At 36.5% G+C, this 22,911-nt stretch overlaps 1 protein-coding gene across 2 annotated transcripts in view; it reads right to left on the bottom strand.

Moving 5' to 3' along the window:
• The window catches only part of NRIP1 (nuclear receptor interacting protein 1), a 99,906-nt gene that overhangs the window by 60,697 nt on the left and 16,298 nt on the right, over window positions 1-22,911 (bottom strand). For both annotated transcript variants that reach the window (XM_040227222.1, XM_040227232.1), the window contains exon 2: window positions 19,185-19,266. The gene's annotated coding sequence lies outside the window, so the exon portion shown is untranslated. The remainder of the gene's footprint in view (window positions 1-19,184; window positions 19,267-22,911) is intronic.

Genomic DNA, 22,911 nt, shown 5'->3' on the forward strand with positions numbered 1-22,911 from the left:
GAGTCCCCAAAACTGAGAGAATAAGACATCCACAGCAATGCAAAAGCATAAAGGGGTTTATTGCTAGCTCGAGCCAGGGCTCCTGTCACATCCAACACAGTGGAGTAGAACAAGAGCTCCGAGCCCAGATTTTCAGCAGTATTTATAAGTTTAGAACAAAGACAGGGAGTTGGCAAGGGTTGATTGGCTGCAGGGGTTTCCTGGTATTTACTGATTGGCTACTTATCATCCCTCTGATTGGCCAGAGTTATTATCTCTCTGAAGCTCCGGAAGCATGACTCAGGGATTATTTTTGGCCTAGTGCACCCCTCTGAGCCTGCCATGGCTCTGGTAAGGTTGTAACAGACATACCATGTTCCTGATAGAAGACTCACCAGCATAACAGGCTAACTCTCCTCAAAGTGAACCAATACACTGAATGAAAAGCAATAGAACTCCAAAGGTTTAATAAGTTGATTCTAAAATTTACAATGAACAGCAAAAGCCCATAGGAGACAAGTCATCTAACCAGATAAAGCATACAGTACAGGAACTTGCTCTATCTGTACAGAGACTTACTATAAAGCTTTAGCCATTAAGTTAGTGTGCTCTTGGAAAAGAGACAAACTGACCACTGGGAGAAGAAACAGACCTTCACATATACGGGAAATGATTTTTAATAAAAAGTTGCACGGCAGACCGCTAAAGTAAGGAGGAATTTATTCAACAGCGTTGAAACAATTGGTTACTCATGTGGGGGAGAAAAAGAAATCTGACCCTACTGCATAATACATAAAAAATAAATTCCAGAGGAAGTCAAGTTTTAAGTAGAGAAAATAAGTCTCTAATATTTTTAAAATAAAATATAAGAGATATCTTTATGAACTCTGGGTAGGGAAGGCTTTCTTAAGATATAGAAATGGTTACCTATAAAGCATATGATTACTAAATTCAACTGTATTATTCTTAAAAATGTCCATTCATTGACAAATACAAAAAAAAAAAATGATGAAACTATGTTGCCAAAAATTTGGAGTATAGAATATGTGTGTATCTTGCAACATTTTAACTAAAAGAGGGCAAAATAGAAAGGAGGCATTCCTAATAAGGGGTATCAGAGTGCAAGCAAGATAAGGAGGAAACACTGTGGTGTGGAGACAGAGCCCAAGCTCTGGAACGGTGGTAAGGTGAGCAGAACTTGCCGTGGCAGTGCTCCAACAATGGGTGTCAATGCCTGAGCAAGATGCCTATAAAAAGATGCACCATGCTGTGTAATGTAGGAATCCAAGTAGGGTGAGGAGGGCTTCCACATAAATGGTTTTGAAGTTCAAAACAGAATTGTGAGGTGGTGGAAGGTCAATGAAAATGGCAGATCAACCACATACGGGGAGACTGACCAAATAAGTAAGTACATTTACGATAATAATATGCAAGTTTTTCACTGTTAGAGGGGAAGTGCCAAAAAGGGAGAACATGTGGTTAATCTCTGTAATGTGGGAATGAAATTGAGGATACCAATATGGTCGATGAATGACATGTCAAAAAGACCCAGAAGCCATCTTGAAGGAGACCCCACTGGCTAACTCAGGGTAAGATAAGCATCAAAATAAGTTAACAACAGTAATGCATTATAGATCACTGAATAAAATACAGTCATGAACTCACAGTGACACAAATTAATTCATTAATTAAATAAAAGTTTGATCAGGAGGAAGCTATTTACAGTTTCAAAGCACCTTCACACAAAATAATTATTAATTACAGAGGAAAAATAGGTAATTTCACAGTAGAGAAACCTGACAAAAACTGATTCTCTGAATCAAGTAATCCAAGTGAACTTCCATAGTAATAGGTCAAAATGAAATCTTGTGCCACCTTATAAGATGAAAAAAGACACAGTATAACATCTATGATATTCCTGCCAAATATTCATAACCTACCTCCTACGAAACGACCAGCCTAAATAGTACTCAAAGTGCCAAGATCCTCAAAGTCAAGACTGAAGAATGGTTTCAGATTGAAAGAGACTCAAGAGATGTGACAAGTAAAATATAAGGTGTGATTCTAAACTGGATTCTTTTATTATAAACAACAATTTACTATAAGGGACATTATTGGGACAACTTGTGAAAACTGAATGAGATCTGAGGATCAGATGATAGTAATGGACTGTGAAGAGAGCCGAGTGCTGAACTGTGGTGTTGGAGAAGACTCTTGAGAGTCCCTTGGACTGCAAGGAGATTCAGCCAGTCAGTCCATTCTAAAGGAGATCAGTTCTGGGATTTCTTTGGAGGGAATGATGCTAAAGCTGAAACTCCAATACTTGGGCCACCTCATGCGAAGGAGGGATTGGGGACAGGAGGAGAAGGGGATGACCGAGGATGAGATGGCTGGATGGCATCACCGACTCGATGGACATGAGTTTGGGTGAACTCCAGGAGTTGGTGATGGACAGGGAGGCCTGGCATGCTGCGATTCACGGGGTCACAAAGAGTCGGACACGACTGAGCGACTGAACTGAACTGAACTGAACGCACCAATATTAATTTCCTGATATTCATGGTTTTATTGTGGTTTATATGAAAATGTTCTTGTTTGCAAGAGATCTACACTCATTTATTTACAGATGACAGAACATCAGATCAAATCTTTAGGAGAAAAATTTATCTTTATTGCACTTGCAACTTTTCTATACATTATTCTTCTAAAAAATAAAAAATAAATGCATTTAATGCATAGTTTTAAGTACACAGTGGACAAAACACATGAACAAGCATTTTGTGCAAGAAAAACACCAGTGTTGAATACCACGTGAAAAGATTTTTAACCTCATTAACAATCACAGAAAAGCAAATTAAGACCATAAGATGACACTACATTAAGAAAAGTTAAGAATTCTGAGAATTCTGAGTTTTGGCAATGATTTGGCTCAACAGGAGGTTCTGATGTATGACTAGTGGAAGGTAAATTGGCCCAAAGGTTTTGGAAGACAATTTGGCATTACTTCATAGAGTTGAACATTCTCTATGCTTCTACCGTTAGATATGTATCCTCAAGTTTGCACATGTACACTAGTACACATATAAATGATGTCTGAATGACATATAAACACACACATCTGTATCAATGCATAGATACATCAAAACATATATCAAAAATGAGTAAAACAAGCAAACTGAAACCCTCCAACAGTAACCCAGATGCCCATCGATAGGATAGCAAAAAAAATCCATGCAATGGAATATTAGTCAGCAGTGAAATAAATGAACTACAATTACATTCAACAATATAAATAAATGTCAAAGAAACACGGTGAATGGGGAAAAAGAGCCAAGTGGCAGAAGACTTACATAGAATGTTACCAATTTTACAAAACTTAACCAAAGAAACCAAGCATATTATTTAAGAAACCACACGATAAAAACCAGTAGTATTAAAAAGAAAGTAAATGATGAACATAAAATTGAAGAGTGGCTGGAGGTCAGGAGGGCAGTTTAGGGTAAAGACACAGGCAAGGAGAGGCACACGCTAATAGAAGCAACTGTGTTAGTGAAGTTGTGATTCCACGTTGGTTGGTGGGTTCTCAATTCATTACTTTGATTTTGTGTTTCATGATTTAAATTTATACTGGATTTACATCATTCACGTTTACATAATAAAAAGTAAGCTGCTATGTTTGGCAAATCAGAGTTTTACTTTGACAAGAATTTTGTTTAGATAAGCATCTTAATAACTTGTTCAGTTCAGTTCAGTCGCTCAGTCGTGTCCAACTCTTTGCGACCCCATGAATCACAGCACGCCAGGCCTCCCTGTCCATCACCAACTCCGGGAGTTCACTCAAACTCACGTCCATCGAGTCAGTGATGCCATCCAGCCACCTCATCCTCTGTCGTCCCCTTCTCCTCCTACCCCCAATCCCTCCCAGCATCAGAATCTATTCCAATGAGTCAACTCTTCTCATGAGGTGGCCAAAGTACTGGAGCTTCAGCTTCAGCATCATTCCTTCCAAAGAACACCCAGGACTGATCTCCTTTAGAATGGACTGGCTGAATCTCCTTGCAGTCCAAGGGACTCTCAAGAGTCTTCTCCAACACCACAGTTCAAAAGCATCAATTCTTTGGCACTCAGCTTTCTTCACAGTCCAAATCTCACATCCATACATGACTACTGGAAAAACCATAGCCTTGACTAGATGGACCTTTGTTGGCAAAGTAATGTCTCTGTTTTTGAATACGCTATATAGGTTGGTAATAACTTTCCTTCCAAGGAGTAAGCGTCTATTAATTTCATGGCTGCAATCACCATCTGTAGTGATTTTGGAGCCCCCAAAAATAAAGTTGACACTGTTTCCACTGTTTCCCCATCTATTTCCCATGAACTGATGGGACCAGATGCCATGATCTTCATTTTCTGAATGTTGAGCTTTAAGCCAACTTTTTCATTTTCTTCCTTTACTTTCATCAAGAGGCTCTTTAGTTCTTCTTCACTTTCTGCCATAAAGGTGGTGTCATCTACATATCTGAGGTTATTGATATTTCTCCTGGCAATCTTGGTTCCAGCTTGTAATAACTTGTACACATGAACAAATGCTAACTGCCAGACAACAGATTTTGCTAACTCTCCTTTTTAAAAAAAACAAAAACAAAGGAGTATATAAAGAAATACAGTCCAAAGAACTTGAAAGTAAATTTGCAGATTAAAAACTTACAGCCTGGTCAATCAAAGAATGAGGCTAATTCATATCTACCGTCAATTTGGTCTCAAATAAGACAAACATAAATGCTAGGTTAATTACTGCAAATTTGCAGAACTCTGGTCATTTTGCAAAAATTACTTAACATGGGAAATAAGTAAACTGAAGCAATTCAGTACATTTCAAGTTCTGAACAGATTCCTCCTCTAAATACGCACATTTCCCCTCATTGGTCATATAGGCCAAAGGTCATATATTCACCAAGCCTGTGCAAAAGCGTGAAAAGAAAAGCCTAATCCAAGTTAAAGAGCAGCATTTCTTTGCCCGCTAAATAACTTCTTGTATTTACTCCATAGTACTTTTTTTACCTGACAAAACAATTAGAATTCAGTTTTCTCAACAACCTCATATGAATAGAGCACATTTTATCAGGCAATGTCTACTTCATGATCCATAATTTTAAGTTTTTAAATAAATTAGAAATGATAATGTTCTAAGTAAGATTTTCCACCTAAATATTTCTTGAGTACCTATAATACAAGTCAAAGGTACCTATAAAAAGGTACTTGACAAGATGCTTCTCAGCATTTTATGTGATGCACGCAGTTTGAAAATCGCACCTCTGTGTGGCATCCTTGTTAAATGCAAATAGGTGCAATAATCTGGTTAAAGGATATCTTGGGCTAATTCCTCTTCAAAAGAAAAGCCATTCATCCTGATAAACTCACCTTAAGATGTAATGTATTGATCTCTCTTCTGACTTTCTCACTACTGAATGATATGCCTGCGCATTAACTAGAGGCTGTATGATACCGAGGAAGCTGGGTCGGGGGAAGATAGCCTGGACAGTTAACAATGCATGTATTTAGAAGGATCATCAATTGTACCATTTTCAGAGGAAACAGATGTCTCCTAAATTTTTATCACTGGTTTTTGTGGTGTATTTTTTTTTGATGTGTGCTTTTAAGAAGATTTGGGGTTTCAAAATTGGGGTACTGACTTGAATAAATATATTTAACATGCAATTTTTGAAACTAAAATATAGTAGGCACTAGATAAATGCTCAGTGTATAAATGCTTCTTTGAATATTCTATTTTAAAATCAGTTTCAGTGTTTCCCTGTATTTGTTCAATGGAATATAAAATATCCCTCCGCACTCCCCCACATAAAACTTTAGTTCCCCATTTTGTACTCTCTTCTTCCTTACTGTTTTTTTTTAATATATACATTTTTAAAAGCCATTTCCTATTATTAATGACCAAATTCATCCTTTAAAAAAATATCTATTGATCTGTCTTCAAGAAATATTTATACAATTATTTATTTGACATGTCAAATTTAAATGTGTCAGTAACTGAATCCCTGTTCTTCCTAATCTCAGTTAATATTAACTCCATTCTTTGAATTGTTGAGGCCCCAAACCCTGGCTGCCATCCTTGCCTCTCCTCCTCTCATACCTCACATGCAATTCATCAGCACATTCTGTGGGCTTTGCCTTAGAAATATCTAGAGTCCAACTACTTCATACTGCTCCCATTCAAGTTACCCTCTATCTCCTCGATTATTACAACAGAATCCTAAGTTGTTTCCTTGCTTCTGTTTTTAATGCCCACTTTGGTCTACTTAACACAACTGCCACAGTGATTCTGTAAAATGTTATATTGGGTCACTCCTCTGGTCTAAACGGTCTCCTGGCTTCCCCTCTGACCTCACTTCCTGTGATCCTTAGTCACCCCATTCCAGCCACAAGGCATTTCACAAGAACACTCGTTTCCCCAGAGAGCTGCATCATCAGCTCCCACATCAACACAGCCTTTACTCAAGGCATCTTCTTTCTGGGTGAGAGAACTTCCCTGGACAAAATCTGCAACTTCAAGCACACCCCATCCCAGACTTTCCATGCTCCCTTCTCTACTATAATTTTTATCTATCATTTGATCATAAGATATCATGAATTAAATTGCTTTATATTTTTCTCTATTTCATCATAAGCTCCAAGGGGGCAGCGATTTTTTTCCCCTTTTGTTCAATTCTCTATCCTCAGGGCCAAGAAATGGAATACAGTTCCGTTCAGTTCAGTTCAGTTCACTCAGCCCTGTCCGACTCCTTGGGACCCCATGAATCACAGCACGCCAGGTCTCCCTGTCCATCACCAACTCCCGGAATTCACTCAAACTCATGTCCATCAAGTTGGTGATGCCATCCAGCCATCTCATCCTCTGTTGTCCCCTTCTCCTCCTGCCCCCAATCCCTCCCAGCATCAGAGTCTTTTCCAATGAGTCAACTCTTCGCATGAGGTAGCCAAAGTACTGGAGTTTCAGCGTTAGCATCATTCCTTCCAAAGAATACCTAGGACTGATCTCCTTTAGAATGGACTGGTTGGATCTCCTTGCAGTCCAAGGGACTCAACAGGCATTTAAAAATAAATATATTGAATGAATCAAGTCACGAGTGCCCTATATTTTACAATCTCCTAAGAAAATTTGGAGCAATTACTAAAATTGTGACATTCCCTAGCTGTGACAGACCTGAGGCAACCTTCTCAAAGACATACCTCCTCGTTTCTTAGTTGCTGGCAAATGCTCACCCTTTTATCCTTAGAAGGTGAATATGGATTAGGTCAAGCTGCTTAAGACAAGTAATGTTTATTCTGCCAAAAAGGGGTGTAGGCACAGGCATATGATACAGTTATGGCCAACGAGGTTTACTAGAAAAGGTTTTTCTACCACCTAAAAAATAAAAAACTAGCATGGAAAAATAGCTCTCTTGGAACCATGAAGAGTGACATTGTCAAAACACTCACGATGGTAGAGAAGAAATATGGAAAATACCTTGTGGGTCCCTGATAACTTCATTATGACAATTAAACACCAGTACTCCAAACTTCCTTTTGGGTGAGATGATCTACTGATTATTTAAGCTATTTTAATACAGTATTCTATTACTTATATCTTAATCAATACAGAAACTTTTTCAAATATTCAGTTTCCTGAAATGTGTTAAGTCAAACTAAAGTGAAAATGGATGCCAGGTGTTTCCCCTCTTTTTCATGCTGCATGCCTAGAAATTATGTCATATGACAATAAATAAGATCTCTATCAAGAGTTATATTTTCTTATCGGAATAACTGTATAAATAGTGTTTTTGTTCTTACCTAAGAATTGGAAATAAAAGTATGACTATGTTGTCAACTGTATATTTAATTTAAATGCAGAGTACATCATGAGAAATGCCAGGCTGGATGAATCACAAGTGGGAATCAAGATTTCCAGAAGAAATATCAATAACCTCAGATATGCAGATGACACCTCCCTTATGGCACGAAGTGAAGAGGAACTAAAGACCCTCTTGATGAAAATGAAAGGAGAATGAAAAAGCCAGCTTAAAATTCAACATTCAAAAAATAAAGATCATGGCATCTGGTCCCATCACTTCATGGCAAACAGACAGGGAAACAATGGAAACAGTGACAGACTTTCTTTCCTTGGATTCCAAAATCATTGGGGACAGTGACTGCAACCATGGCATTAAAAGATACTTGCTCCTTGGAAGAAAAGCTATGACCAACCTAGACAGCTTGTTAAAAAGCAGAGACATTACTTTGCCAACAAAGGTCCATCTAGTCAAAGCTATGGTTTTTTCCAGTACTCATGTATGGATATAAGAGTTGGACCATAAAGAAGGCTGAGCACCAGAGGACTGATGTTTTTGCACTGTGGTGTTAGAGAAGACTTTTCGGAGTCCCTTGGACTGCAAGAAGATCAAACAAATCAACTGTAAAGGAAATCAGTCCTGAATATTCACTGGAAGGACTGATGCTAAAGCTGAAGCTCCAATCCTTTGGCCACCTGATGCGAAGAGCTGACTCACTTGATGCTGGGAAAGACTGAGGGCAGGAGAAGAGGGCGACAGAAGATGAGATGATTGGATGGCATCACCGACTCAATGGACATGGGTTTGAACCAACTCCGGGAAACAGTGAAGGACAGAGAAGCCTGGCGTGCTGCAGTCCATAGGGTCGCAAAGAATCAAACACACAACTGAACAACAACTTTTACAGATGGAGCAACTGGGACTCAGAGCAGTGGAGTGAGTTGCCCCAAGTCATACAACAGGTAAGGGTACACCATGATTCAGATTCAGGTCAGTGCTGCTATAATGCGTTCCACAAACCACTACCCACTAAGTCTCCACAAGGTCAAAGCAATTTCCTTGGTCAATTTGTGTGATCATTTCTTGAAAAACTTTTAAATGACCAAATTTTCTGCACCCAGCTGCTACTGCTAAGTCGCTTCAATCATGTCCGACTCTGTGCGACCCCATAGACGGCAGCCCACCAGGCTCCCCCATCCCTGGGATTCTCTAGGCAAGAACACTGGAGTGGGTTGCCATTTCCTTCTCCAATGCATGAAAGTGAAAAGCCAAAGTGAAGTCACTCAGTCGTGTCCAACTCTTCAGGACCCCATGGACTGCAGCCTACCAGGCTCCTCTGTCCATGGGATTTTCCAGGGAAGAATACTGGAGTGGGGTGCCACTGCCTTCTCCAGAGCTATGCTGAATACACACACATATATACACTAGTTCTTACTGCCTCCACTAGCCTCTTTAAACAAAAATATATTTCTAGAGTAGTCTAGCTTTTGGCAATTTCTATTAACAAATTCACCAAACACAGTTGACCCTACATGGGTCCACTTATATATGGATTTTTTTTTCAGTAAATATATTGGAAAATGTTTGGAGATTTTATAATTTGAAACAGCTTCAGACAGACCACATAGACTAGAAATGTCAAAAAAAATAAGAAAAAGGTATGTCATGAATTCATAAAATGATACCAGTCTATCCTAGTATCAGGATAGGCATAAGGTAAGAGATATTTAAAATAAAATTGATGATGTGTTAGTTTTCACGCTTCTTACAACTTTGCTTTCAGATAATTATATTACTCTATAGTATGCCCACAAACATAAATCTAGTTGAGAATGCCATAAAAATTTTATAATGATTCATTCATTAGTGTATAGGTTGGGCTACTGTGAAATAACTGTATTGATTACACGAAGATGCCATAAAGCAATCATACTGATCTTTGTTATCAATACCTGAATTGTTATACCTGTATATAAATATGAATTTTTCCTCATTATCTTTTCATGCCTGATGTCTAGTGTTAATGCACATAACATCTATAGCATTTTACGTCATACAAGACAATACTGATGTAGACAGACAATTCAACTAAAGAAATGATGTAAACACACCATAGGGATGAATATAGCACAGATTTATGCACTTTCTCTTCCTCATGATTTTTTTTAATAACATGTTCTTCCCCTAGCTTATTTACAGTTTATAATATGTATAATGTACAAAATATATATTAATTAGCTATTTTGGCAGTAAGGTTTCTGGTCAACTGTGGGCTATTAGTAGTTAAGTTTGGGGGGAATCAAAGTCATATTCACATTTTCAGATGAATGGAGGTAGGCACCACAACTCCTGTCTTTTTGAAGAGTCATTGTATATCGTTTTTGTTACTACCATAGCATAAGCATCCTGAATTTTCCTTACTGGAATAAAGCCTGTTAAAACTTTTGGCAGGAAAATCTGTATGACTTTTTAAGTATCAAAAAAGCTGAGGAAATGTTGATACTTTAAAATAAAATCTTGACCCAGTAAGAACTGGCACTAGGCATTTTCTTGCAGTCAGCAAAAGTACAAATCTATGAAAATTCAAATAGTAGTTAAAGGCATGCATTTTGAAGTACCTACATGTGTGGGGAGTCACTTCACAAACTCACACTTACTAAAAAAAAAAAAAATGTTTTTTAACCTGAATGTGTGAACAGAAATCACTTTTAAAACTATAAATGCTAGACAATGAAAGAAAAAGCAAGTCCATGTGGGGTTTTACTAATTGTTCTCTAGAGGGAAAAATTATTACTGACTGCTATGCACCTTGCTTTATAGGTTAGACGTATTTAGAAGCTGCTGTTTCTAACCCTATATTAATCCAGATCCTTGGAAAAATCAAATTAAGGCCAGTTTAATCACCCAGCAAAAACAAGCAACTGCGTATTGCAGAGGGCCGGATTAGAGGAAGTGGAGAGAACTGGGTCAGTAGGTGGCAGATGTTAACCGGTTCAAATTTGAAAGGCATTCAAAAGTATAACCAGAGTTTATGAACATTCTTAAAGTGGAGGAGAAACAACAACAACAACAAGAAAAATGCATCATGTGTTGAGGAAAAAGTTCTAAATTAGAAGGGTGTTCTACTGAGTAAACAGAGGTCATCTGTAAACTTATTTCTTTTGAAAAATACAGAATTAACAACACTGTCACATTCTCTTTCTAGAATGTTACACTTGTGACAGGAAATTTTATTGCCTCATTTATCAATACTTGTGGAATATTCCTGTGATGTAGATCGTATCCTCATTTTGAAGTGAAGTGGAAGTGGCTCAGTCGTGTCTGACTCTTTGCAACCCCATAGATTATACAGTCCATGGAATTCTCCAGGTCAGAATGCTGGAATGGGTAGCTGCTTCCTGCAGGTCAGAAAACTGAGACTCCGGTTAAGCAATTTGCTAACAATCTGCGTGGAGAGCTATGGCTCAAATATAAATCTTATGGTTCTAAGACCAGCATTTTTCTCATCACGTACTGAACTGTAGCCATGATGGTGCCTATTCTTTAACTGTCTGCATTAGAGGTAACAGAGAAATATATCCCTTGGGTTAATTATTTTGTTTGTAAAACCAAGAAAGAAAACAAACCAGTTCTGCCTTCTCCAATGAGAAAATGGGAATCCTATCCCTTATAAATGTTCTCTTTTAAAATACAAGCTTATAAGCTAGCGACTGGTGATAAGGTTATCAGAAAAAAAAAAAAAAAAGTCTTTAAATGTTGAAAGTTGAATGTTTTAAATAGTTCACATATATTCATTTCAGACTTTTTCTGATGGAAAAAAAGCATGATAATCTGCATCTTTCATTAACATAACCAAGAGGAAGAGAAGCTATACTATTATAGAAGACTTAAGCAAAAATATAACAGTAATATTCTATGCTCATCAGACTAGCGTTAAAGTATATGTGACTTTGTAACAAATACTGTAATGACATTTTCACCCTTAACAGAAACTCATGGGAGTACTTAAATAAAATAAAAATGTTATCCATTTCTTACTTCCTGAAATTACCATAAAATGGCAAGTTAGCAAGAACTCAGCATTAACACAATAACTCCATGCACATATTTTGAATATACTTGTCAATATAACTTTAGTAATTTTCTCTCTCAGGTTATATCCATTTCTATTAGAATAGATACAGACTGTCTTTAAGAATTTTTGTAATATAAGTAAAAAATGCTTAATATTTTCTAAACTTTATACCCTAGGTAATAAAGTAAGGGCCCTCTTACTGACTGCCTAAATATGCAGCCTATAAAGTTAACCTCCCAAGCCTATTTAGTTGCCAAAAGAATGTTATTCAGCTGCATATATTTTGTTATGAGTAAGAAGACTTGGGCTTCCTAGGTGGCTCAGTGGTAAAGAATCCATCTGCCAATGCAAGAGACACAGGTTCGATACCTGGGTCAGGAAGGTCCCCTGGAAGAGGAAATGGCAACCCACTCCAGTATTCTTGCCTGGGAAATCCCATGGACAGAGGAGCCTGGTAGGCTTCAGTCCATGGGATGGCAAAAGAGCTGGACACAACTGAGTGGCTAAACAACATGGAAGACTTAGAAACCACAGGCTCCTCTGTCCATGGGATTCTTCAGGCAAAAACACTGGAGCGGGTAGCCACTTCCTTCTCCAGGGGATCTTCCTGACTCAGGAATTGAACCTGCATCTGTTACATCTCCTGTGTTAGCAGGTGGTTCTTTACCATGAGCACCACCTGGAAAACACTGTGAGGATAGTATTCATGGTTTAGGATGCTGGTCCCATGAAAATTCATTTCCCCCTGAATGTCAACCTATCTCTTTCTTTAAACTAACTTATAGCTATCATCCATGTATACATAACACTCAGATTTTGCTTCTGAGGGGTAAAAGATCTCTGAAAGATAGAAACTTGTACTATTCCAAAATACTTCTCTTAGCACTAGAACTATATCATAATCAAAGAAAAAAACTTTTTCCAAATTCAGTCCTATTAAAAACCTGCACTAGCCAGGTAAGCTGTTTAGTTTTAAATACTTCTAGGAAAGAGAATTGACAAAGATGGGCTCACCTTTAAGAAATTTATGGAAATCTGGGAAAACATACCCTTCAGAAAAATGTATTTAACCCTAATGTAATTCAATATAAGGAATTAAGGATCAATTCTGTAAAGTTAACAAGATTTTTAAATTCATTCATCTTTGAAACTAATCATTCTAAAAAGGTAATTCATTACTTTCACCAAAGGTATCTGTATTTTCATTCTTGTTTCAGGTGAACAGTAGAGAAACTTAGAATACACAATCAGCTAACATTAAATCAACCTTGCCGTCATTCAGGTAAGGAATATTGAACAACATTCTATATGTTTCACATTAAGAGAAATTTACATGCTCAACAAAAGGCAGTTTGGGTACTATCACAAACACTTGTGTCAAGCTCTGGAACCCACAGACTTCTGACACACCTGCTATCATTTCATCCTCACACAAACCACCTGCAAAAACTACTGCACAATAAGTTTAAATAACTTACTTAATACAATGCAGGATGAATTTTTAAATCCATTGATTGTTTTTAAAGCTCCAGGGTATACACCCTGAAGTTGTTTTTTCATCAATACTTTAACTTACTACCTTGTATATGGGAGGCATCAAGCTAGGTGCTTTGTATATCATAATTTTATTAAAGAAATGGTCCCTTCCCTTCAGAAGTTTACAATCTCACTGAAAAGATCAATAAAATAATGCTGTGTGAATGGTACTCATCAACTACTGAGAGAGAGTGGAAGAGGGCACTTGTTCCTTTCTCTAAGGTGATCATATGAATCACAGGATGGATAGCGTTTTTGGAAAAAAAGAACTAGAGACAGAGAGATCACAACACATATAAGATGAAAACAGCCACAACATGTGCATGTGCAGTTAACATGCTCAAAGATGAGGCAAATGGAATACGATGCCGGAGGCAGGTAGGACCTGGCCTTAATCTTGTGGGCAAAGGTCTTTGTGTTCAGGGTAATGATTATCTCTTCAGAAAGTTTTATTGTGCTGTAGTGTGGAGAACATATTAGATAATAAATACTAAAAGGTAAAAGAGTGGTTAGAAAGCTACTATAGTAACTGTATAACAATTATGAAATACTAAAGCTTGATTTAGAAGATGGCAGTGGAAAAAGAAAGAAATCAAATCTCATAATTCTTTCTGTTCTAATGAAAATGGTTATAGAAATTCTTGTATATATGGTCACCAGTTATAATGTGTTGAATGTATAAAGCTCAAAACTTGCAAATAGACTTGCAGGAAAGACTGCTTAACTCATCTCATAAAAGTTACCCATGCTAAAATGGAATAAACACTTAGAACATCTCCTTCGAATGTATTCCAGAGTAACAAATACCATTCCTCAATACTATAAGTCTTTGATCACTTTATTACAGCTGACCTAAAACTGAAACTTTCAAAAACTACATTAAGAAAATATCTATATATGATGGAAAGACAACCTTCACTTCACTATATAGAAATTACTTCTTAAAAACCATCAAGGTCTGCCTGATTCATAGTAATTTTAAAATATAATGAATCTCTATATTTTACAGAAACACAAGGTATCTCTTATAGATGTACTTCTCAAGCTGATTACCATTATTTTATTTAAAAAATGGAAAAATGCATGTTTGTATACTCAAAAGATGAAAGACCCGATCATAATACTACACTCTATTCTTAGAAAACTTCATATCTACATATTACTCTAAATTGAGATATACATATCAGTTTGATAAATAAACTACTTTCAACTAATTCAAATTATCAAAATGTATTATTACAAATATAATTGAAGATTTTGTTTTCTCTTCCTTCAACTACTTCCTGCCTCAGAAAGTCCATAAGGCAAAATTTGGGGAGTGAAAAATATACATTCAATAACTATCTAGTCAATAAACACTTATAAATACTTCTAGACATCCAGCATTTTCTTAAACCACTTTATTGAGAAAAGATTTAGCTACAAAAAGCTGTACATATTTAATGATGAGTTTGGAGATGAGTATACATTTGTGAAACATTGCCACCATCAGGAACCATACACACACACAACACACCCCTTATATCAAGAACCCAAAATAACTGCTAACACATGAAATTATGGAAAGTATTGCTTAATAAGCTTTACTGCTTATGACAACCCTCCACAAATGACCACTGTCATAGATTAGTATTTCTTTATCCACATTCCAAATTCTGAACACTAAAAAGTTTAAAGCAAACCAAAGTGGTAGCAAAATCTGACCCAAGTTCAAGTAAGACAGCTTACAGATCTCACTTCATCTCACTTGGCAAATGTACTCATGAATAAACATTAACCCTCAAAATCTAGGTATTCTTTGAATGTCCTAATTAATAAAAAGTCATAGGTATGTTTATATGTTTACAACCTTTTCTGAGTTGCCCTATTGGAGAAGGAAATGGCAACCCACTCCAGTATTCTTGCCTGGAAAATCCCATGGACGAAGGCGCCTGGTAGGCTACAGTCCACGGGGATTACAAAAAGTCAGACACGACTGAGCGACTTCACTCACTTCACTATTCACAGACTAGAAGATAGTGAAGTTACATCATATGTCAATTTATCACACTAAAATTAAAACAGCCATGCTTAAAAAAAATAAAATAAAATTCTACTAGCATATAACCTACAGGAGAGACAATGTGGATCTGACATTTTGATTTTACAGTTTAAAGATATGCATTTTTCACACAAATGACCCCAAATGCAGGCTAATTGCATTAATCTTGTGTCATTTTTAAAAATGTAATTTATTCCTATACAGAAGAAAAACAGGCTGCTTGAGACCTACTGAAACATACCATATTAGCATCTGCATGAAATCTTTCCATTGAATTTTTAGTATATTTTAACTGATATGAATTTAACTAAAGCAGTATCTTTTTTTAAAACATCCAAGATGTAATTTATAACCTTATTGTTCACCAGACACATGTGACTACTGAGTACTTTAAAAGTGACTGGTCTGAACTGCAATGAGATACAGTGAAAATATACCCTTAATGTGAAAAATTTAGCATGAGAAAAACAATGTAAAATATCTCATGAATTTATACTAATTAAGCAATGAAATATATTTTGTAGATATCAGTATAAAATATTTTACAAACTTCATCAGCTTTTTACTTTTATTTATTATGCCTTACTAGGACTTCCCTGCTGGCTCAGATGGTAAAGCATCTGCCTACAATGTGGGAGACCTGGGTTCGATCCCTGGGTTGGGAAGACACCCTGGAGAACGAAATGGCAACCCACTCCCAGTACTCTTGCCTGGAAAATCCCATGGACGGACAGAGCCTGGTAGGCTATAGTCCATGGGGTCGCAAAGAGTCGGACATGACTGAGTGACTTCACTTCACTCACTGGAAAATTTAAAATTTGAGCTAACATTATAGTTCAATAGAACAGCTTGTTTCTATAAAAAAGACTGAGAAAAAGATTAATATAAAATTTCTCAAGTACCTATGTTCTAGAGTGAATAGTTTCACTTAATCACCAAGCAGATTAATACAAACCCAGATAAAGGTCACAAGAAACATTCATCATAAATGTGGAAGTACTGCTTTGTTACTCACACATATCCATGATTTTAGATAGTAAGAGGTTACTAAAAATTCAACAATAAAGTAAAAGGCTTCATTATATGATGTGAGCAATTTGTTTCAAAATCCATTTCAGTATTTCCTTAGTTATAAGTATGGACAGGAGGGTTCTGTGTCTTATTTGCTTTCAATGGAGTTAGGACAGATGTAAGTTTCATGAACCAAACACATAATAGAATCAGAAAACTGGCTACTTAATTTTAACAGAGAGGAAAATTTCATAATTCTTAGAAAAACAACTTTAGAGTTCACATAAAGCTAGAGAAAAATAAGTCCATTTCATAATTAGCTATCATTAGTAAAAGATACAATGATTGACAGTTCCTAAATATCCTTAAAAGCACTCTAGGTATCTATTTACTATAAAGTTAGACATATATATTTTGTCACATAGGAGTTCCATCCCTGTGCATACACTGATCAGAAATGAATGCTTATTTCTACCAAAAGATTTTAAAACATTCACCGTAACCTTATTTTAGCCCCAAACTGGTAAGATATTCAATGTCCATTTACAGTAGAAGAAATAAAGGATAGTATAATCATACAATGGAATATACACGATTGGGCAGTGGGGAGGAGGGTGATATATACATGAATGACTCAAAGACATAACGTTAATCACACAAGTCAGACACAGAAGAGTTCACACTATATGATTCCAACTGTATAAAGTTCCAAAACAAGCAAAACTAATCCAAGATATAAGATGCCAAAGACCAGTTTCTGTTGGGCGGAGGCAGTACTGACCAGGACAGACCCCAGCGAACCTTCTGGGGTAGAGTATAGTTACGCAGGGAGGCAGTGGCGGTGCAGTCACTCATCCATGTCAAACTCTTGTGCCCCATGGACTGTTGCCTGCCAGGCTCCTCAGTCTATGCGACTTCCCAGGCAAGAATACTGGAGTGGGTTGCCAAAAATCTTTGAACTAGCAAATAGGAGTGCCAAGTTGACTATATGAAGTTAGACTTCAGTAAAATGTTTTTTTTTTTTTTTAATATAAGAAATTATTTTTAAAAAGCTTGACATAAGTTATTTTCAAAAGAATGACTTAAAAGCAATTTCTATTCAAAATTTACAAAAGAATTTCTTTATTCAACCCTGCAACTAAATTTCTTTGCAATTTCTTTTTAATGAAAGCCAATAACCAGTTCAATTTTATTCAACCTCTTAATTTTGCAATTACTTGATGAATTTTCATAAATGGATAAATTACAATGGCTTTAAAAATATAGGAAACCTCTCTATAACTAATACTTATGAACTATTTGAATGTTTATATTTTTAACTATATAATATGTCAACTTTTAATTTTAAAAGATAACTTTAAATAAATTTCACAAAATTCAGGCTTTCAAATCATATCCTCTTTCACTGATAGAGTATATATAAAAATTAAATTTAGTATTTGGGAGTTCACTTAGAAGTTCTTTTACAGTTCTAATATGTTTATTTAGATTTACTATTTGCTTTTACCCTTTCCATCTGACAGGAACAGGGAGAAAATGTTGTTTTGCTAATAGTGAATAACCTTAAACCTACAAAGTTCAATATACTGTGCTATAGAAATATAAAAGACTATATTGATCCAATTCTACAAACTCATAGTGCTTGACAAGTGATCACATGAGAAAATTTGTAAAACTGACTTTTGTGTTATTTCATGTGAATATAAAGACTATCCAGTTAATAGTCATATGGATTCAAAGAAGTTGACACTAGAAATTGACCAATCTTCAGTTGATAAGTCACATGTAATCACTACAACCTTAACAAATAATATTATCTTATTAAATGTATTAATGCATTCTTCCTTTATCAGCTTCTATTCTAGCAAGACAGCTGCCAAGTTTTTTAAAAGACCACCACAACACTTACAGGAGACAGGAAGGAGGACGCCAAGAAGGAAATCTGGGATATGACTGAAGGGGACCTATGTTCACCACTGACCTCAGCAAAACTGGCTGGTAAGTCCACATGGGGTCTTGGGGTTGTAAAGGAAGAAACACAAAGCAGGTAAGTTTACCAACTGACAATCTTAAAATCCTTCCTTCCCAGGAATATGTCACATGTCCTGAGACGCAGGGCCTATGGAGCAGATGAATTACTATGTTGCACCAACCTAGACACATGTGATAATGCAGAGGGAATTCAGCAGATGGATGTTCGGAGGAGGAGTCAGGTGACCTGGTTGTTTATTTCCATGGACCCTGATGAAAGACTGATGGAAATACAGATGATAGCTGGTCCCTATTCTAAAAGGTAGAATTTTATGTGGGCACAAAGAACTTTAAGACTGCCTGCATATTTAACATATATTTTACGCCGTTTCAGATAAACAGTAATTTTTTACAGTTCATTTTCAAATCAAAACATTCTTTAAAATAGTACTGTGCTCTAAAGGTAAAATGTAAGTATCTCAGATGTTTTATAAAAGGCAAAACTGGTTCCATCTAAACCAGATTTCTTGTGCTCACACAAAATTCAGAATTTACCAACACTGAAATATATCCCTCTCCTCTGTTACAAATGTTAAGCAACTCAGTTATCAATCTCTGAAGCATAAGAAAAATAAACTAAATATGGCATAATATTCTTTCTTCCCTATAACTGAAAAGGCTTAACTACATTTTAAAAAGTAGAGCAATGAGGCAAAATACATACCTTCTGGATGTGTTTCTCCTCAATGTTAAAATAATGGGTCCTGAGAACAGAGTTCTTAAATCGCTCACAATCCAAGCACTCTCTGAAAATTAGTAAAAAGAAATGTTACTTCAAGTGCATCTTATCTCAAAGAATTTTAACAGTATCTTTGAAAATTAAATCTTAACTACTCACTGAAAAAAAAACTGAAAAAATGACCCCCCCAAAAAAAGATGTATTACAAGTAAAAAAATATTCTTAATTATAGACATTTTCCTTGGGCATGGTTGTTGATCACATCTGATAAACAAATATGCATTACAAAATTATTTACATGAAAACATACTACTTATCTGTCTATACACTGTGTAACGAACGACTCTTCTATCAATTCTCAACTATATGAGAAGTTAATGTCAATGACCAAGGGGAATTATGATCAAAGATTCTAAGAGAAAAGTATTAGAATTACCTGGTAGTCAACACAAGAGTTGAAAATACCTCATTTCCCCCGCTAGACCATTAGAAACAAAAAAATACTAAACTTGGAATCAGAATCATCCTAGATATAGAATGACATCAACATGTGGAACAGTTTATACTTATAAGAACAAAAGAGGGGATGAAAAAGTTCTAGGCTAGCAAGACCCATAGCCCCCCTTTAACACTGCAGTGGCTGAGGAAACTGTATTTTGACCAATCGGCCAATGGACAGGGAGCCCAGCTGATGGTAAGACAAGTACGGGTGAACTCCAAGATTCCTCACAGCAGCACTCCACTCACACTAGCCACTGTATACATGTCAGGTTCACACTTTCTACAGTTCTCAATTCCTACCCCGGGGCTTCCCTGTTGGCTCAGCAGTACAGAATCTGCCTGCCACGCAGAACATGAGGGTTTGCATCCTGGGCAAGCTACAGTCCACGGGGTGGCAAAAGAGTTGGACACGACCGAGTAACGGAACAACAACAAAAATCCCACAGTCTATGACTGGTTCTCAAGGATTATAGCTTAGCTTACAAAAAAATAAATAAACCTAAACCTTAAACTCCCCAAATAAAGCATTTTCATCATTATTTCATTAGTGCCCTTCAGTCTCCTTAAAACCATGCACAGATTATACAGTTTTTTGAGTGATGCTTCTGTGATAGCCTAGGGAAGCAGCTCTCTAACCACCTTGCCTCTGGGTCACTTTGCATCCTGCTTCCTGTTACTCCCCTGGGACTGTGAGTCCTTCATTCATCTCTGTACCCCGCCCTCCCCCCCCCCCACCCCCCGGCCCCCGGCCCGTACCTAGTATGGTACAAGGCACAGAGCTAATGCTGAGTAAAGTCTGCTTTACGAGTCAATGAATCTGAGACTTTATCAACTAATACATTAGGCTGAAGTAAAAATAGGATCAGCAAACAAGAGCAGGTAGTTACATGAGCCAACCACAGTGGAGAACAGTCACCTTTTAAAAAAATTTCACGCTTCATACGTACACATACTCAGTTCCCATTCTCCAACGCTCTCCTTCTCCCTTTCTCAGTTTGCCTTAGCAACACTCTCCTGGCATCTAAGTCAATACTCTCCCAATCCTCAGTCAGCTGGGTGGCAGGGCTCTTTTCTGCCCTAGTGAATTGGGACTCTGCACCAACTGGCATGGTAACTGAACATTAACACAAACTCTCTTAGCACACTCTCTTAGCACACTCCTAAGCTCAGCAGATCCTAAGCTACCCTCCAGCCGCAGCAAGGAAAGTCACCTAATGTGTAACTCAAAAATACCTCGAATCATAACTAAAGGCAAAATGTTCCCCAAATTTTATTAGGAGACAAGTACTTATCACCTTAAAATAGAGGGAAAAAAAAAAAAAGAAACAACAATAACAAAAAACCCTGAAGAGACTGCCTAATGACCAAAAACAAAAAAGAGCATTATCATTTCCTATTAGGACACTACTTTTTCAGCAGCTAAATAAAAACATTACCAAATCATTTTATGTAATAAAATTTAACCTTACTTTGACCTTCCTCATACAGCAAACAAACCTCTCTATCCAATAAAGTTCCATCTGAACTATGTAAGATGATAAGCAATACCTTAATTGCATTCATTTACATGACTTTGAAACTATTCTGGGCTGAAGTCACTGACTGCAAGGTCACAGAATACAAAAAAGCAAAATGTACGCAATTTACCAAGGAGGAATGATGGACTCAGACAGTGGGGAGGCCTGCTCCCTGCCTCCTTAGGAGAGACCCAAGGCTTAATGCAGTCAACAGGTGCAGCCATCTCTAACATCTCTATCTGAAACGTATCATACATAATTGTACATACTGATTTTATAAATACACATACAAAATATAATAAGAATATGTATTTGCTAAATCCATCTTATATTATGGCTCTTTTATTAAAGACCATCTCCCTGAATAGAGGCAAAGGACAATTCTATGCCTTATCAATACTAAAGATCAAAACATGCAACAGGGCTATTACTATTTCCAATGGTTCAAAAAAATTTCTAACAACTAAAAGTCAGGTTATAAAGCTATAACAATTTTTAGGACAAGAACTGCAAACATAGAAAGCTAAGTATATTAAGCATTTCTGCTTTCATGTTTCACAACCTAAGCATATATTCAACTAATTTGCTTAGCAGAGCAGACTTTTTACATATCTCAAAGCCAATAATACCATATTAGTGAAAGTAAAGAAATAAAACTGGCTGATAGAAACTGGCTACCAGAAATTACAAGGGACAATGTGTATTCTTCAAAACCTTATAATTTAATATCATAACAGACAAAAGCAAGTTAATCCTACAAAATAAGTCTTTAGTAAAACTGTAACACAAACTACATGTTATTGGCCCTTGAATTTACTGGAGAAAACAGAAGGAAACTAAAAGGTTAGGATCTAGAGACCTTTAAAATATACTATCAATACAAATATAGAACCTCAAATATTTGTTTTAGGTTTAATATATCATCACCAGGAGATTCATTTAAGAAGCTTCTGTCCATTAAATTAGATAAATCTCCTACATTTAATGTATTAATACTATTATACCAAAACACTTCTATACTACTCAAGCCAAACTTTTGTAATTTAAAAACAATTTAGCCAAAAAAAAAAAGAAAAAAAGGAAGAAGCAATAATATAAAATGTATGCCCCTTCACATTTTCTCCCTACCTACAAGGGCAGGACTCTTTCCATGTAAATCTATATTAGATCCCAATCATTTCAACTGATGTTACTCCACAAAGAACATAAAGATGAAAACATTTTTAAGTACTATATTCCTAAACCAACTCCAACACCTTGCTGTCACTTTGTCCTTTTAAAGTGATAAATAACATATCTCAATTTCTCTCTAAAAGTTAAACCAGTTCACTTTGGAATAGCTTAGTAGTAAAAATAAATGCATACCTGTATTTTAAAATGTACTAGTTACTATTATGATTCACATATAACTTTCAGTGACCATATCTTCTTTAGATATTTTAATTCTAAAACAATTCAGGATTTAACGTGGGCATGGCAACCCATTCCAGTATTCTTGCCTGGAGAATCCCATGGACAGAGGAGCCTGGTGGGCTATAGTCCATAGGGTCACACAGAGTAGGACACGACTGAAGCGACCTAACACACACACACACACACACACACACACACGGTCACACAGAGTAGGAAACAACTAAAGCGACCTCACACACACACACACACACACACAGGGTCACACAGAGTAGGAAACGACT

Source organism: Oryx dammah, unplaced genomic scaffold (assembly GCF_014754425.2).
Source record: "Oryx dammah isolate SB20612 unplaced genomic scaffold, SCBI_Odam_1.1 HiC_scaffold_2, whole genome shotgun sequence".
NCBI classification, from domain to species: domain Eukaryota; kingdom Metazoa; phylum Chordata; class Mammalia; order Artiodactyla; family Bovidae; genus Oryx; species Oryx dammah.